The following is a 13,163-nucleotide window of genomic DNA, read 5'->3' as shown; positions in this document are numbered from 1 at the left end:
CATAAATAGCTTGAGAGATCCTGATCTGAAGAGATGTGCTGTCTCTTCTGTGCCTCAATACATGGAAGACGGCCTCTGATAGATAGAAAGACCTGAGCCCAAGCCTCATTTATTTCTCACAAGGAGAGAACTGAGATAAGACCCAACAAAGACTTTTCGGGATCTCAGCAAGTCCGTAAGCTTCTTGACATGTGCCAACACATCTTGAACCATGTTTCTTCCTCAGCATTCCTACTTCCCTGCAAAGGCGGCTTTGGGCTGGTCAAACTCAAACAATTTGACTGAGAAAACTGGATCTTTCTTTGCCTCAACCATGCAAGCAGTAGCAGTGCAAATTCTCTGGGTATCTTGTATGATAAATGCCCTCCTTATTTTGGCTGGGGGGGGGGACAGGTACAGGATTGCCATCCGCTAACAGGTACAACTCTCCAAAAGGGCTTAATGTTCTCTGAGTATCCTCTGACCTGAGGTGTAAGGGAAGCGGTTGCAATATCATGCCCCATACACTGTGGGGCATAATGTTTTAGAAGGTCTGAGGTTCATTTGGCTATCTCCATGCTCCAAACTGGGCTTCCCAAATCACCAGTCACATGAGAGCAAGTAGACTCATATTCCCAGAGGAGCACGCTTTCAGTCCTTGGGTACTTTTCTAAGAACATCTCCTGGTTAACCTTATCCCCAGCTGTAGTGAGTCAGTGACATATTACTTAACCTTCTTGGAGTGTTTCAAAGGCATCCTTAGAGATTTCTCTCTACCTAATACAGACTTTCACCTTGCTTCAATTGTTAAACCTGTTGTAGCTGCTGTGAGAGATTCAGGAACGTGACTGATATTTTCCAGGAGCCTCTAGTGGCAGAACAGTGGCTATAATTAATCATAATTTGTTTTTTCTCTTTCTCCCCCTCACTCAGCGTGCAAACAACAAATCTAATCATAAGTGGGTGGCCCTCCAGATGAAGCAGTTGTCTTTGCAGAAGTTAAAAACGCAAACCAACTTCAAATGCAGCAGGAAACATGCAGATGAAGTTCCAGGTAAGAAATATATAAAGAAATGAAATCATTGCACTCATAATTTCTCCAACACAAGTACTTTGTGCTCCCCAAGGAACAGCTGTTTTCAGTCTAGATTAGTATCACTCTACTGGTGACCCTTCAAAGCAAAGTTTCCAGGCAGCAGCTTCTCCAGTTCTACACGATCGAACATCCTGTGTTTTTGTTTTTGGAGATGATCGTCTTGTATGCAAAACAACACAGAGAAAAACACTGATTCCTGTTTGACGTTAGTCATGAGAGGGATAATCTGTCTGATTTTCCAAGCATCCACATCACACAGAGAGCCACTGAAGAGAGGGTTTAGGCTGAGAGCAGTACAGCTTAGTTTGGGGAATTTGAGACTACGGACTACGTTCTTTGTTACTGTTACATCTCCAAGGACCAGCAGCTTACATCCAGTGGAGGATATTATTCCAAATACTCAGGGGAAAAGATGAAGTGATAGAATAAGTTGCTAATATATTAGCTCAGCTGGCAGGAACAGGATGTAAGCCACCAAGAAGCAATATGGTCACATGAAATAATGGCACATGGTAGTTTCTACTTCATGACACAAGTTTTGATGTTTGCTCCATCATTAGACAGCATCACAAAAATATATCATTGTATCAGATAACTTGTCATCAGATTTTAAAGTGATTGCAAGTGTGTCGTGATTCTGCCTCCCTTTGTAGGATTTTCCTTATGACTGACAGATATAGGAAGCACAGTCTCCCTGCTCATTAAGGTGACCGTCTTGTTCTCCACTTCAGTGATTCATGACACTTCCTCAAGTGTGAGCTATCTAACAGCAACTTTTTTCTCCATCTCTGTCCAACTCCACTAGCCTGGACTGCGCTGATACAGCTTATCTGACAATGGGGTACATATGGATTATACCTAGGTCCTCAGCCCCAGATAGCATCATCTGCAGTACTTCCCTCCCTACTGAGCATCCTTCACAGTGTTTAGCCACTAGTGTCTTCTAACATTTTTCAGGGTTTTTTTTGTCCCTTGCTCTTCTCCCAGCTTTTTGCTTCCTGTCCAATACATACGTGTGTTGGTTCCATCTGACAAGAAAGTGATGGCCACTCTATTTTCATGGCTACTCTTACTTTCATCCAATGTTTGGTTACTTTTGCAGTCAGAAGTGTCCACAAAGTTTCATCAGGGAGATTTTGGAAGTCACATCAAAGAAGGAAGATCATAACCTGTAGAGCTTAGCTCTGTATGCAAGTTGCTGTTATAGCAGGAGATAACTTCCCACCAGCCTTTCCTCTGTGCTGTTTCTTAACTTGATTGGCTCTGAAAACTTTCTTGTACAATGCATCAGGCATTAGTATGAGTCCACTTGAGGGAAAACATGGTGCCAGGTAAAGAGGGAAAGAATTCAGTCCCTGGTGACAGTTTGGCTGTTTTTGCCCTGTGAGGTGGGGGGCAACTCACAAAAAAGCTCCTCAGTTTTCATTCCACACCCCTGAAATTTGGCTTTTACTTCCCTTTACTCCTCTCTTGTTAGAGAGATTCATTTTTTTCTGGAAAGATACCATCTCTCCAAGAGCAAAATTGCCAAATAACGTGTGCAGTGTAATATGGGGAGAGCAGTAAAGACTCTTAGGGCTACAAGATTTGTTCTTCTTTTTAGTACAACACTACTAAAAGCCGTGGGCTTATCCCCAGCAGAGAATACTGTCCCAGAAACTTAGGCAAGAGCACAGCAGAAAGAATATCGTTAACCACTAAATTGAATGCAAGCAAAACAGAAAAAAAGCTATTTCAGCTTCTGACTCCCTCCAAAAGGTTCTTGCACTATCTATTGAGTATTTTACACTGCAATAGTTAACATTCACTAGTTAACTCATTAGAAGCACGGTAGCTAACATTTCCTCACAGTTGCTAGCACAGTGGGCAATGACATCACGAACACAGAGGCAATAAAATTTGTATTGAGCTAGAAAAGAAAAAAAAGAGCCAAAACTACATGCATAGGACAAAAAAAAAAAAAAAAAAGAAAAGAAAACCCAGCAGAACAAAGTGTAAAACATAAAAGAGCGCAGTTGCCTCCAAGGTAGCAAGAAAGCAGGACCACCACTGGGCTCAGCGCCATGCAGAGAGAAGGAGAAATAGTGACAACCTCAGGAAGAAGCATGGCAAAGTCCTAAAATACCCTGACACCCAGTGGCACCCATCTGGAGCAGCAGCCAGCAGATGGCAATGCCAGCCCACATACACATCCCTTCAATTGCAAATGCCATCAAGGTGGCCACAGTTACTAGCCTGCATCCCCACATTGCCTGAAAACGGTGAGTTAAAGATTCACCTTTCCTACTGGCAGCATTGTGATGATCTCACCCTGACTGCACTCCTGCTTTCTCTGATGTAGCACTGAACAACTCCCTTAGTCGTGGTGTGGGGATGCTGGGACCTGTCAGGCACCTGCCCAACCAGTTCTGTGCAGGCACTTTTCAAAATTGTGTTTACTTGTCAATCTTGCAGTCTGTGCAATTGACTTTCCTGAGTCACTTGCTATACACAATAGTCTGAGCTATTTTCCCCTGGCTCTTGCTCTAAGGCAGGTAAACGATAAGCAGATTTGTGCTGCATGATTTCTCGGTATTTTTAGAGCGTGCCTGGTTAAGCCTTTGGCAATGGACTCTGCAACCTGACATCATTAATGCCTTCAGAGAAGCCAAGCAAAACCGCAGCCTAGAGCAACAGAGCCCAGGGAACAGGTGCGTGCTGGTAGACCCACCTTGTAGCTGCAGCCATGCATCATTCTGGTGGGCTACTACTTCTCCCATCAATTGTTTCCAGCAGCAAAGCAGTCAAGTTTGGAATAGTTGCAAGAAATTTTAATGCATTAAATGGCACTAAAAAGCTTTCTGCCTGTGACCATAAACTTCATTTCACAGCAGTACATGGTTTATGTAGTGGCAAGAGCAGAGCATGGTTAAGAGAGATGAGAGCAGAAGAGCTGGTGCACAGGAGAACCTGTGAAGGAGCAGGAGAGCACACAAGCAAGTGGAGCTCCCAGAATATCCTGGGACTGAGCTGCTGGTGGGGAAGCAAAGAAGGGCTGTGATGGGTGGGTGGTTGCAGGACTCTGTGTAGGTTGGATGAGCTCATATAAACTGGGAGTCTGATGGCAGCTATGGTGAGAGTGAGCCAGAGGTATCCCCAGACGGCTGGGTTCAGCAAGCAGCAGCGACAGGTAGTGCTGATGTGACTGCTCTCAGGGAGTGCCTCTGGAGACTGGCAGAAAATTCCTGCTCCTGCCTGCGCCTCTGCTTGTTTGCTTATGTGCTTGGGCATCCTCCTTATCCAGGAGATGGATAAGCCAGATAGGAACCTCTGCCCAGAATTTGCAGCTGCCTTCAGTGGCTCACAGCAGCTTCTCCTTCATGCTTTCCCTGTGATATTTCATTGTTCTGCCTCATCTTTCTGCTGTAGCTTAATCTCTTACATTGTTCTTCTTCCTTTCCTAAGACTATTTTCTATCCCCACCATCCAAGTCATTTGTCTCTGGCTTACCTCCAAGATTGTTTACACAGCAGCCTTGCCTTTCTGAGCAGCCTCCTCTCACCTCTTTCCTTCTTCACTGCTCCTTTGGTATTTCTTCTCACATACCTCCCAGAGGCTTAAGATTACTAGAAATATTGTGAAGGCCTCTCTGCAGCAGCAAAGCAGAGGTGCAGGGGCCAAGAGAGGTTTAAGATACCCGTCTCAGCTATCTCTGTAGCCACGGAGAAGGGGCACTAACCAAATGGAACACCTCTTCTTTGGATCCATTGAACTGGAAGGGACCTCAGGAGATCTCTGATACAATTTTCTGCTCAAAGCATAGTCAGCTCTCAGATCAGACTGGGTTTCTCAGGGCTTAATCCAGCTGTGTCTTCAAAACCACAAAGCATGGAGGCCACACAGCCTCTCTGAGCAACCTATGCCTTTGCTTGACAGCCCTCAGGTAGAAGAGTTTTTCCTTACAGCCAATCTGAACACCCACGTCAAATATGGATTTTAATATAACTGTGGCATTTCAGCTAATTTTATGTTTTTAGGAGTTACTGCCACAATGACAACATGATTAACCTCAACCTACTTCAAATAATTCAGTAATAAAGCATATTGCGTATCACCTTTTCTACAACATACGTACTACAGAGGCTGGACGTTTGTGGGACAGCAAGTACCGCAGCCTGCAATGCAGGGCATCCAGCCACAACTTTCTAGTCTCGATCCTGAACTCCCCAGCTGGGAGTGGAACAGAAATGAAGAGGCCTCTCATTGTTCTGTGAGAACCAACCCCGCAGAACTGCCAGAAGAACACTGCTCCCTTATCTGCCTCAATGGGTACCAGCAAACTGCATGGCAGCTGTGCCCCCAGAGGAAGGGATCCACTCACACATCTTCTCATCTGGTGTCACTGTAGGCACACATGCAGCCCTACACTGCTGTCTTCTAGTCAGAGCCAAACAGAAATGCAATAGAAGTGGCAATATTTTTCTTTTCAATGACAAAATGTTCTGGCTCCCATGCCTTTACCTTTGCAACAGCTTGTAAAGCAAACTGCATTCAACACTGGAATCAGCAGTAAAATCCCATCTGATCTGCTTTTTTCTTTCCCTAGAAACAGCTGGGTTAAAAATCTTTGACTAACAAGTTTTCACTACCATACTAATCACTTCTCTTAATCAAATCAATGAACCATCCAATTTAAATCTGCGTCTCGTGGAACAAACATTTCACAAAGATTCGAGTGCAATAAATTACCATCAAACTCAAGATACTGAGCTTAAGGCAGCTCCTGGCACATGACTCCTGCCCTTCCTGACAGCCAGAGAAGGGAAGGGAGCATTTCCCCAGCTCAAGGCCAGTGATGGGGCCGCTCCTTGCTGTGACTAGGAGGGCAGATCAGCTCCGTGCTTCTGTCACGTTCTGCTTTAGCTCTCATGGCTATGTGTAGTACTGTAGCAGAAGGACTTTTACAGACTCCAGCTGAAAATTTAACACCCTGTTGTTATTTTGAGGGGCACTTAAAGTTAAGATCCTGTGCCTCATACTTAACTGGAATGAGCAGAGCTGGCAGTTTGTTTCCATCGCTCAGAATAAGTCTATCCTCTCTGCAGGGGAAGCACAACAAAATTAAGTCTGGTCGTGTGTAGGCAGACATCCCCATAGCAAGGCGATTCCCTTCGGAGAGGAAAGCTCTTGTCCAAGAGCAGCTTAGATGTACAGTATCAAACCCCCCACTATGTTAGGAAGTAAAAGCACAATAATATCATGGTAATGGGTACCAGTGAGCACATCCTTGGCATTTATTGGGTAGACAAGTAGGGACATGGATTTGTGTTTCTGCTCCTGAAGTAACTTACAGGAAACCACTAGGCTTCGCTGAAATAACATGAGATTTCACATGGTCTTAGCAGGCCTGCAGCACCTATGAACAACACTGTGCAAAACATCATAGCATCTTTAAGACTAGAAAAGGCCTCTAAGATCATCTAGTCCAACCATCCACCTACCACCAATATTGCCCAGTGTAACATGATGCAAAGCACAGCAATAACAACAGAGTAGCAAGGTCCCAGGCTACAGTAGTTGAGGAATTGCTCAAATACAACAGCCATATGCACAAAAATAAAGAAAAGAAGCTGCTTACCTTCAGAAGGCCTCAAATACACAGCAACCTCTAACAAGATACCTTTACATCCACTGCCAACCCTTAAATGAGGTCTGGGAAGGGGTGGATCCTGGTTCCACTCCTTCTGGTCACTCAGGTGCATTGCCTGCACCTGAGCTCCCCTGGGTTGGCCCTGCCTTCCCACCAGGTGCTCAATCACTGGTTCAGGCCATGACTTAGCATTTCCACTACACCCACTAAACATGTCTCTAAGTACCACATCTGCCCTTTTCTTAAACACCTTCAGGGATGGTGACTCCACCACTCCAACCTCTGTGAGGGCAGTGGCACAGCCAGAACAAGCAGGAATTTGTCACAGCAATTTTCCCAGTGCTAGGAATGACCTGTGCTCTGCAGGCTTCTAGCCTACCTGCATGAGAGCACACAGCCTCACTGCCTGAAGAGCCACCGAACAGGGGAAGAACACAAAGAGATGAAATGCTGAGGACAGTGCTTCTGTGGGAGCAGCAGTGAGACTGACAGGGTGGCAGCTCCCAGAAAGCAGCATGAAAGGGCTGTTCTCAGCAAGAGGAACCCAGGTGTGCTCAAGGGAAGGAAGAATCCAAGGGCACGGTAAAGGAAAGGAAACTGTATACGAACGCCTCACACTTTTCTGTGTAGTTCAGGAAAGGGGAACATTTGCTTCTAAAGAGCATTGTTATGCCCTGAAGCAGAGGATGAATCGAACTCGTTATAGTTGTTCATCCTCCTCCCTGGTGGCCACTTCAAAATATTGGCTTTTGTTTCAAAAATGTGTACGGTACTTATATTTGCAAAATTAACCTTCAAAATCAGAACCCATCATAAATGAAGATGCTGCATCAGCAAAGAGCCTGGAAGAGAAGCTCAGAGAGGTTGCTGCCATTCACCACCTGAGGTAGCTGCCAGCTCTGGAGCCAAACTGGTGTTCGATGTCAGCAAAAACCTGTTTCTTTCCTGATGTACTTATTGTGGTATTTAGTCACCAGCTGATGCTACAGGTTTAACACAGTCAGTACTGGGGGGAAGAATAACTGTCACTCCATTCTGGCTTTTCTCTGAAGAGATATATGTTTCTCTTTTATTTATGTTCAAATACAAAATTACACGGACTAGAGTTGCCAAAATCTTCTGGGGCTTGAGCTACAAAATCCAACTTTTGGCCTCGTGAATTTGATTTTGACTTTCTCTTTCCCCCCACAGGCACCGAACACCTTATAGACACCTTGCCATCATGCAAGAGTTGTTCTTGAAGTATGATTTGGGTGGGGGGAAAAAGAAGGAAATGGTAGATTATGCTCTTTTAGTAGATAAGGAGGTGAAGACATGGTAACCAGATTTGATCCGTGGAAATAAGAGACAGGAACTCAAATGGCTACCTAGGGAGAGAGATGATCTTCTCTGAAGCCATTTAAATGGCTAATCTATGGCAGAACTCCCACTGACCCCTCAGTAACAACACCTGGCTCTTGAGCTGAATAACATACCATGGGGCAGCAAACAAATGTACATCCCATGTCTGCCCATACCACCTGGTCACTGGCAGCTCAAAAGAAGCCGTGGTTATACATGGGCCACAGGGAGCTACGCAAAGAGCCTGGATGGTGTGGGGGCTGCATAATGACTCATCAGTACTTTAGTCCTGGGATCTCAGCTTGCCTCCTTTTGATGAAACCTAGCTTCTGACCCCAAAGTAAGCGTATTGTAATCTGCATTACTGCATATGCCCTACAGCATTAATATTTGACACAAATCCTAAAGGAAGCTCTCTTTCTTATTACTGATTTGTCAGAGGTAGATGGGTAAGAATGGTTATGGGTGATGTACGCAGAAATGGCAAAGGCAGAGGATCCCTTCTGGGAGCCTGATTATTGAAAATCAGCTGCTATTTACACAGTTAATGCCATTCACTTCTTGCACCTGCTCAGTCATTCATTTCCCAATGCAAGCCAGCTTTGCCCTGCTGCAAAGTCAGGGAATTTAAGGGAGTTCCACCTGCAGCTTTTCTCTTTCTCTCCAGTGACTGCAGAGTTCAGCTTATAAAACCCCCATTTGTACATTTCCAGCTTTTCATCTTCCTTTCTTTCATTTCTTTTTTACCTATTTATATGTATATATACTTTTCCCAGTATTTATGCCCCTGGTAATGAATCCAGAGTGCTCTCACTCTAAATCTTCTTTCTTGGTCTCCCAGTCTGTTCCTGTGCCACACAAAACCCATTTGATTCTGTAATCATCAGGGGGAAAGAATAAAAAAAAGAGCAATTCAGCCAGCTTTCCAACTTATGCCAATCTTTGTCCACATTCTGTTGAATCATTCACAGAGGCTTCATACTCTACATCTCGGGACAGGGTACTCTTTATGATGTCCCTACAGATGCAAATTCTGTGCTGACAAGTGCACTCTTTAGTAGACGATACTTTAAAAGTTTGGTTTGAAAAAAAGCAAGCACACACAAAGAATTATGCAACTGACCTGTCTTCCCACTCCTGCCCCCACCTGCTTTCTTCCTAATGAAACTCTTCTGTAGAGAAGCCTCAGGCCATGGAGTGGCAGGGAGGGAATGAGGGAACTGTTTTCTTATGGTTTCACTTAGTAGTGTTGAAAGATGTAGCAATGTAAGTGCTGGAAGTGAGATTATGGGAGGTGCAGCTGCAGCTCTAAGCACCTGAAAATCTTATCAGCCATCTATCAGCAAGGGTTAATTAACAGAAAAGTGAAGGCTTCTGCTTTTTATCTAGTGTTTTCTATTGTCAAGAGAAGGACTTGCATATAATGGAAAATCCACCCTTCTTCCTAGCAGATAAAGCATTTGCAATACTAACCTGTGAGATGGGTTGGCTTCCATTCTGTTGGTGAGGTGTTGTTCATTGAAGGGGATCCATTTGCTTCTTGTCATAATTAAACATGAACTGAACAGCTTCCCTGAATAGCCAAAGTCTTCTTTGATTACCAAAATCTTGTATTTGATTCCTGCCAACAGCCGGCAGGTCAAGCTCAAGAAAGTAGATAACACTGGGATTAATTCAGAGCAGATAAGGACTCACCTGTCTTCAGCAGGAACAGCCTTGTGCTAATGCATCTGATTGAACCACAGTTGGAGGCATAAACCAGATGAAAGGCAACGATAAAGGGAATTAAAAGTAATAAAAGTCTTAAAGATGAAAACTGAACAATCCCCAACCTGTCTTCTTTTTGTTTCCATCAGAAGAAATGATAGCTCCTGAAACCAGCACATGTCAAGTCAGACACCGGGAAGGAATGGAGAGGATTATTTCACAATTTTATTGCACAACTGAAAATTAACCTTTTCCTTTTTTTTTTTTTTTTTTTTAATATTTACAAGCCATTGATTTTTGCACGCACAATCTAAACAGCACTTTCCCCGATAAAATTGTCACCTAGAAAACTTACACATGGACTGAAGCAAACATGTAAACTAAGAGGTCCACATTAAATGCGAGTTGCCTCAGTGTAACCCTGGGGGGAGGTGCGTGGTAGATAGGGTGGCAGAGGGAAAAAATAAGCATTTTTCTTTATTTTTCTTTTTTCTTTCCTGAAATGTTACTCAAGGACCTTTCCTCAACCTGGGAGGGGAACAAAAAGTTTCGGTACAAGTTCGAGCAGAAGGCCAGGCAGTCAGGTAATGCACTGACAGGGTGGTGATGTCAAGACACAAACCCCTTCAGCTCAAGCCTCGCTAGCAAGTGACAAGCTTTGCTTCATGCATGGTTCACCTTAAAGGTCACAACAGCTCAATTTTCCCTTGGAGCATGTAAAATCACCTTGGTCATGACAGACCAGGAGTGAGGTTTGAGCCTTAGGAAGAAACACAGAGGGAAGAGTGAACTTTTCTCCTTCTCTCCCATGGATTCCCTACTTGCACTTTTGGAAAAGTGCAGGCTGACAGCAGCCAGCAGCAGTTACACAGCAGTAATATGGTGTAACAGACACCACACAACCAGACCATGGGTAATATTTGAATCATCATTATGAAGCTCACAGCTTTGTGCTGAAAATGAGTGCTTTCCTGGCTGTTAGCATGAGGTGCCTGTCACAACGTGTATCACAGTCTCTGGAGTCCACACATCACCCCCCTCCCAAGGCTGATCCGCCCACACGTTTTCCATCACATAGATTGTTGTTTTCAAGATTGTCAGTTAATATTGAGTTTACAGCCTTGTAGCACTTACTGCTCAGTTTCCAGGGGATTTTGACACCTGCAATCTTAGATGAGGAGGTGGCAGCTCTAAAACTGGAGCTCACTGGCCCAGATTTGTCCCCATGTTACTTCAGGCAGGTGCATGCCTGAGGGACCCGCATGGGGAACCATCAGCACTGCAGCCTCTTCTGCTCATCACAGAATCACAGAATCATTAAGACTGGAAAAGACCTCTAAAATGACCTAGTCCAACCATCAGCCCATCCCCACCATGCCCACTGACCACATCCCTCAGTGCCACATCCACACGTTCCTGAACACCTCCAGGGACGGTGAGTCAGTGAGCAGAGGAGTGATTTAGTGCTTAGGTGAACATAAAAGTTCTCTGCAGAAGTCCTGCTCATTCCATCAATTATCAAAGGAAGCTAAGGGGACAGCTCCAACATCGCAGCTCTCAGCTGCCAAGTTGTTGTATGGGATGAATCTGATCCTGAAGGCTTCCAGCTGGGCACCCAAAAGCATGGGGGTTCTGGAGTTACGAAGTACAAGATATTTAGATCACTTCAGTGCTACCTTTCTTCAGATTTGGGGACTTTTTTTGGTGTAGGGTGGAGAAACAGAACAAATGATGCCAATGTGACCTATAGTGAAATTGGAAGGAAAAGGAGTGTTTGTAGAATTATTACATGATTTAGTGCTTGTCCATAGCAAAATAACCTGCTGGGAGATGGCTTTGTGAAAGGCAATTCAAGTGTGTAGGAAAAACAAAACAAATGACCAAATGACCATGTCAAATCTTCTAAAGTCTTTGTTTCTTCCAGAGCCACACAGTCACCATCACCATCTTATGCACTGCTACCAAATTGTAGTTAGGTGCCCTAAGGAACCTGATCTCCTTTTGACCTTAACTGTATTAAAAGTCTAAGTCTCTCTGTTCCCTACCACAGCAGGCCAAGTATTCATTTTATTTAAGTGAATTCATGCTGGTTTAAGGGAACCAACAGTGGAAAGATGCTTTTTCCATGTCTAACAGACATAGCCAGATCTCAACTTCATTAAAAGTATCTATGCTTCCTTCAAAGTACCTGCCAACACCTACCTAAGGTTGCACAGGTGTGGATTTGGGGGTACAGGATACTGAGAATGCAGGACAAGAATGGAAAACTCTACAACAGGCTATCTATCTGAAGAAGGCTTCTGAAATTGATTTCAACAAAATTTGTATCAAATTTGCAAATTATTGAAACTTGAGCAAACTTTTTGCACACACTGATGATTTCAACCCAATTGGATAATCCACAGTGATACTCTCAAAACATTTTTTTTTTCTGGAAGGTACATAGTTTAGGGTACAGAAAAGTTTGAAAAATATCAATATATCAAAAATAATGCAAGACACAGTGATTCCATCCTTATAGCTTCACATTTCTGATTTTCCTCTTAGGCTTAGACCTGAAAATTAAAACAGGAAAAAGCTGCAGAACAAATTTATGTGGAGGCCCAAGTGCCAAGCCATGGTGTATTGGTAACTAACTCATGCAGGGGGACAGCACAAGCCAGTGGTCTTTCATATATACAAGAAGAGGATAGAAATGAAACCTTTGACAGCACAAAACAAAGAACAATCCCCTAGGCTACAGAAAGGGCATCTCTATTCTAAAGAGGTGATCAAGTACTTCTCAACAATTCCTTTTCTTTGCCCTAGAACATACTGTAATGTTTGCAGGTCTATTGCAGAAGAGAGACATATCGGCTTGAGAAAGTAAAAGTCTGGCAAACTGTTTGTCTCATGTATGAAAATGGAAATGAAAGCAACAAAAACTGCGAAATATTTGGATCCTAGGTGAACCTATTTAGGGAGTTATTTTCATTACATACACTTGTTTTGCTACAATGTGCATAAACAGAAAGAAGAAGACAGTGTCTCTATTCTCCGCTTTGATTCAAAACCTGCTGAATATTTTGCACTTATTATGCATCTTCACGAATATTAATCCTCATGAGTCTATACAGAAAGCATTGCTTTTTTGGATTGCCTTTGCTGTACTTAGAATAAACCCTAACAGTGTAAAGTAAGAAATGTAAACTCTCCATGAGTCGTGGATATTAATTATTCATGGTTGATTTGGCCACGTGAATAATTACAGCAATATTCATTAACGTTATGGACAGAAAGCATCGTTTCATTCATGATATGTCTATTCTCTTATCAACACAGCAGAAGCTTACTGCCCAGCTTGAATGCTGAGTCTCAAGCCAGCTGGATTAATTGCTGCTAATATAATTAGTAAGCACTGGGCAAGATGTT

The sequence above is a fragment of the Numida meleagris genome, chromosome 1 (genome assembly GCF_002078875.1).
Source record: "Numida meleagris isolate 19003 breed g44 Domestic line chromosome 1, NumMel1.0, whole genome shotgun sequence".
In the NCBI taxonomy this organism is placed as follows: domain Eukaryota; kingdom Metazoa; phylum Chordata; class Aves; order Galliformes; family Numididae; genus Numida; species Numida meleagris.
Note: the sequence above shows the minus strand (reverse complement) of the source record.